Here is a 6,000-nt window from a genome sequence, read left to right as displayed (position 1 = left end):
TCTGCGTTTCGATTCCCGGGCAGGTCAGGGAGAAATGTTGGGCAAGTTTCCTTACTCCACACACACACACACAGACCCAGTAGTGAGTAGGAACCCGGTTGTTAGTTGATTGGTGGATCACTTTCCGAGGATAATAATAATAATAATTTGGTCCCTCAGTCCATGGCTGTTTGTGGGGACGCTGCTGTGTGAAATTTATGTCCCTAAATTATTAAGGACATAAGAATTTGGCGCCTGAAGACCGAGGTCCATCTTGATGGCTTTCCACCATCCTGACAGTCGCTTGACATGTCGCGCCCCAAACTACACACTGTCTCCCCCAGATATTATTTTCTAACAGGAACCTCGTTTGTTCTTGCTTTCTCCTGACTGAATATTTGAGGAGACGGATGTCAGGGAGATGTGGCTTTAGTCTCCGCACAGTCAGAGATGCAGGATTTAGATTTCACACCTGCTGATGAAGAGAGAGACTTGGATTTCATCAGATTGAACGCTCTCCTCAGGGTAACTAACGGCAGACATTATTAATTAGAAGAAAATGTCAGTCACGCTCAAAATTAATTATATCTCGGCTGGAATCCTCCCCGTTGTTCCCTTCAATGCTTCACTGAAATAATTAATTCCATATTTAAGGTGTTTGTACGTGGGATGGGTCAACATGGAGGGAGGGGTCCAGCTCGCCTGAGGGAGAGAAGGAAACAGAGAGAGTGAAAGAGAGAGTCACAGAGACAGACAGAAAGAGAGAGTCCAAGAGACAGAGAGAGACAAACAAGAGGGTGGGACCCAGAGAGAGGAGAGAAAGAGAGGGAGATACAGACAAGAGAGACGAGAGACAGAGACCCCGAGAGAAAGAGACTGAAAGAGAAAGAGAGAGAGTGCGCGCGAGAGAGAGGGAGAGAGAGAGGTATTGTGGACAGACTTGCTGTCACTGTAAATGCACTCAGTGTAAGATGTCTCAGACGAGGACGGCAGCTGCTGGCTGTGGGTGTCTGGGGCTGTCACTGCGACTGTGTGGCTGTAGCCGACGATGTTCCCTGAGCAGATTCAGGCTGCGTTTCCCCCTCTGAGCAGCAGCTGCAGAGTAATTGGCCTTTGATATCAGCCCGGGCTCCGAGCCACCTCGTCCCAGCCCCCGACTGACTCCCTGCAAACTGCTCGGCTGTTGAAACAAGTCTGAGTGCAACTCGCCTCGTTTGCCTACACGACGCCCAGTCACTACACTTTACAGTGAATCCCACGAAGCGCTTTTGAGACGTTCCCACAACGTGAAAAGGTACTTATAACAACAACAACAAGAACAACTTGCATCGTTATAGCATTGCTCACACGCGGCAGCGACTCAGAACAGTCTTTACCAAGTGCGGGGATTGTAATTATTATTAACATCAGATCCATGGGATCAGCCACACACACACACACACACACACACACACAAGCTCCTGATGGACAAACGATTATCTGGGAGGAACCATTCGGTCGCTAAGCAAACCACAGCAAAACAACGTTTAAAATAAGTAACAGAGAAAATTCCCAAACGGGGAAACAAAAATCCGGGGCCGGATTGGGAAAGAGCGGGTGAGAGAGAGGGAGAGAAGGAAAAGAGAGAGAGAGGGAGAGGAAAGGGAGGGAGGCGTGGATTGTGTCAAATACACAGCTCCAGGAGCTACAGGGTTAATGGTTCATTGGTACAGAATAGCCAGTGAAAGCTCCGGGACACAGACAGACAGAGAGAGAGAGAGAGAGAGAGCGCAGTGGGATATTTGTGCTGACTCCGTGTTTAATCCCAGTGTAGTCAGTCTGAAACATTTATCAGGTGCAAATCTCTGACAGGACAAAGGACCTGAGCCGCACTGAAGCCAAACGGCAACAAAAGAGCATTGTCTGAATTTGCCATCAGAAATGTGACGTAAATGCCCTTTACAGTATATTCTGTGGGCGAAACGCAACAGCCAATTGTGCGCAGAAGTGTCCCACAAACAGTCGTGGACTGAGTGTCCAAATGTTTTCTTTTGGAGGGATTATTACCCACAGAAAAGTGATGTCCCCAATCAACTAATGACCGGGTTCCTACTCACTGCTGGTAAACAGAGGCGTGTGTGTGTGGAGTAAGGAAACTTGGCCAATGTTTCGCCCTGACCCGTCCGGGGATCAAACCCGGCTCCTCTCGCTTGTGAGGCGAGGGCTCTAACCACTGAGCTACAGCACTCTACGTTCGCCTATAAATACACAGTCACTACACTTGGCAGGGATACGCCGCAAGGCGCTTTGAGACATTTCAGCGATGCGTATCAAATGCAAGGACTATTATTAGGGTTGAGCTGTTGAGTCGCCTGGTATGAGGGTCACTGGGCACTGCCGGTTCCTGATGCCATCAATACCGTTTCCCAACCTCTCAGGATTCTTGGGAATGTCCCAAAATAATCCCTTCCTGTCCCGGCTCCTGGGAAACCTGGGAGGCCGGGTAACGAGACAAGGATCTCGCCTGTGTTCACAGGAGTGAATATCTTCTCTTGTCCCCACTGCTGGGATCCTGGTAGGTACCGTGTACCGGACCTTGCTGTGGGTAAGATGGCTGTCGTGTTTGCCTATATCTTCAGTCACTGATAATAATAATCCCTCCAAAACACAAAACAATAATAAATTGGTCATTTTCAATCTACGACTCTTTGTGGGACATTGCTGTGCGCAATTGGCTGCCGCGTTCGCCCACAAACATACAGTCAATTCACTTTACAGTGTGTTCTGTGAAGCGCTTTGGGACGTCGAGAAAACGTGAAAAGCGCTGTATCAAATGCAAGGATTATCATTATTATTATTATTACTGCGCTAGAGAGTAATTACCTGCAAGTAGTGTTGGGAGGTGTTTATTGTCACCACAATAAAGTTCGGGAAAACAGTCTACAAACTCGCCAGAGAGAAATCAGCTTGATGCAGGAAAAACCTTGGGAAATGGGAGAATGGGAATATTGGGGTTGGGTATGAGGGATTTTCCATAAGGAATCAAAGTCATGCAAAGTTGTGTGTGTGTGTGTGTCTGTGTGTGGTGGGTGATGGAAAAGGAATTCCTGCCAGTAATCAGGAGCACCTCCCAATGACCCGCGAGAACCCGCGAGGCCATGGGCCGAATGGCCTCCTTCTGTGCTGTAATATTCTATGATTCAATGCTTTAACTCCCGGAATCTTACAGCACAGAAAGAGGCCATTCGGTTCCATCTCCCAACGCTTTTACAGAGCAGGTGTGACGCACAGACTTCTGGTTTTCTTATGAAGGAATCCTGCTAGAAATCACCGCATGTTAGACTCCCCCACATCCCACCCCACACAGTGAGCCGGCAAGAAATTCGGGACCTCCCACAGGGTCCCCCCCCACCATCCCCCATCCCAGCCCATCTCAAAATAGCTCTGACTTGGTCATTCAGTCACACAAAGGGCAGAGATCAGAGGTGACCCCGACCTCCAGAAACCTCTGCGCAGCTCAGTCATTTGAGGTTCACGAGCAGCCCGGATTGATCTCTGCCCCTCTCTCCACTCCCCAAACTCAGCTGCTTCTCAGCATTCAGCTGTCTGTTTGAAGACTCATGTTCTGGAGTCGAGGAAAGGGGTGGGTGAGTGGTGGGGGTGGGGGGTAGAGAGGATGGAGGGGAAGAGATGGTATAGATAATAATCCTCACATTTGACACAGTGACTTTCATGTCAAAGCGACGTAAGACACTGCTGTGCGCAATTGGCTGCCATATTTCGCCCACAAAATATACAGTGAATTCACTTTACAGTGTAACCTGTGAAGCGCTTTGAGACGTCTCAAAGACATTTTATTTTGGGAATTGGAAATGTCGGAGATGAAGTCTGATCAGCTGCCGCGCACCAGACACCCCTACATGCCAGCCTCAAACAGTTGCCCCGTCTGCCCCTTAGCACCAGCCTCTCTGTGCTTAGTGCTTGAGAGAGGCAGAGACTGGCACATCGCCAACTCCTGTGCTGTGTGTGTGTGTGCTATATGTGTGTGTGCTGTGTATATGTGTATGTGTGTGCGCTGTGTGTGTGCTGTGTACGTGTGCGTTCACACATGTGCTGAGGCTTTTAATGTTACTCAGAGCCGCACTTAAGCCATTTCAACCGCTCAGCATTTGTCGCCTGCCCAGACTTTAAGCTGAATTTTTTTCCCCCCGCCCTTCCCTTCGCTCATGGCCTGCGCTGAGAAACTGCACGCAGATCGTGCCTGACAGGCAGAGGAGTAGAGCGTGAATTACTGTCAGCAACTTCCTTGAAACACCGCAAGCTGAGAGCGGTTAAAAGCCTCAGCCTCAGCATTGACACACGCACACGCACACTCAGCACAGTAGCAAACAAGACAAGCCATCCTGCAGTGAATGCAACTTGTGCGTATGTAGGACCCTTCACACGGGGAAGCATCTCAGAGCGTTTCACAATGGCGTAGTTTGATGCCGATTAACAATAATAATCCTGGATTTGACACAGCGCCTGATCACGTCGTTGAGACGTCTCAAAGCACTTCACGGGATACACTGTAAAGTGGAGCGACTGTGGCTTTTGTGAGCGAAATGCGGCAGCGCAGCAATTCAGAGAAGAGACGAAGGCTGAACGCTGCAGAGACAGTGCGCTGTTGCGAGAGAACTTTAGCAGGTTTTACGAAATGCATACGATTGTGGTTCGCTCATTATAAGTGAGAAACACCACCCACCAGCTGACGCTCCCCAGAGAATAGTTCGGTCTATTTTCTCCGCGTCTCTTTTGCTGCTTCGCTGTTTTTCGGGGGTTTGATGCTCAACTCTTAACTCTCCAGGTATTCATGAGATTAGAAATGAGTTGTTTTTCCTCCCCACTCTCACACACACACACACACAGACGTGCAAATCACACAGAAATGTGCATTATAACGAACACCAAAGTGAGATACTTAGCACATGAATCGAGAGCTGGGCAGACTAGGGACCAGGAGGCTGAGATAACACTGAGTGTCCTCAGGAAAACTCTCAGCATTTGAAACCTTTGTGGAGCGCTGTAGCTCAGGGGTTAGAGCCCTCGCCTCACAAGTGAGAGGACCCGGGTTCGATTTCCGGTCGGGGCGAAACCTTAGGCAAGTTTCCTTACTCCACACACACGCCTCTGCTTACAGCAGTCAGTAGGAACCTGGTTGTTAGTCAAATTGGGGGGATGTTTTTCAGGGGCAATAATAATCCCTTCAAAAAAAATTGTGCGACACTGCTGTGCGCAATTGGTTGCCGCGTTTCGCCCCCAAAAATACACAAGTCAATTAATTAAATTTGCAGTCTATTCTGCGAGTGTTTTGCGATGTCTCGGGAGACGTGACAAATCACTATTATCAAATGAATTTCTCCGCAAAGGATTATTAATATCACAAGACCCTTCGATCCCGTTCGATCTCCTCTCCATTACGGCATCGAGCGGTTTACCTAAACGAGTCCAGTGGCCTGGCAACGCGTAACAGCTGCTTATTCTATTCCCTCCTGTGTAAAGCTGTACAGCCTGGGATGGATCCTGAACTTGCTCTTCATCCCAGCCCAGCTGCTGCTCTGTCACACACAGGATCAGTCAGGTCAGTCTGCGTGGAACTGCACCCTCTCGCGGGTGACTGACTTACTCCCATGACATTCAATTTTAAAGTTAGACACAATAGCAATCCTTGTATTTGATCACATCCTCAAAGCGATCACAGAATATACTGTGAAGTGAGATGACCGTATATTATTATTATTTCGGGCGAAAACTGTGGATATAACCCACCCCTCCTGTCCCCCTCTTTTCTGTAACATTCTTACTCGTGACACACTGGACTCAACAACTTCCATTTATGAATCGCCCTCCGCACAAGTTCGCGTCCTGGAGAGGAAAAGATCTACTCTCCCCCCCCCACCCCACCCCCCACTTCAATTCACTTCTCCAACCCAGGAAAGGGGCGAATCGTCCCCAAATCTCAGGCGCAGGAACCCTGGCGATTACCCCCCCACACCCCCATCC

The sequence above is a fragment of the Callorhinchus milii genome, unplaced genomic scaffold (genome assembly GCF_018977255.1).
Source record: "Callorhinchus milii isolate IMCB2004 unplaced genomic scaffold, IMCB_Cmil_1.0 Scaffold19, whole genome shotgun sequence".
Classification (NCBI taxonomy): Eukaryota; Metazoa; Chordata; class Chondrichthyes; order Chimaeriformes; family Callorhinchidae; genus Callorhinchus; species Callorhinchus milii.
The sequence above is the reverse complement of the archived record's forward strand: the minus strand, read 5'-3'. Positions refer to the sequence as shown.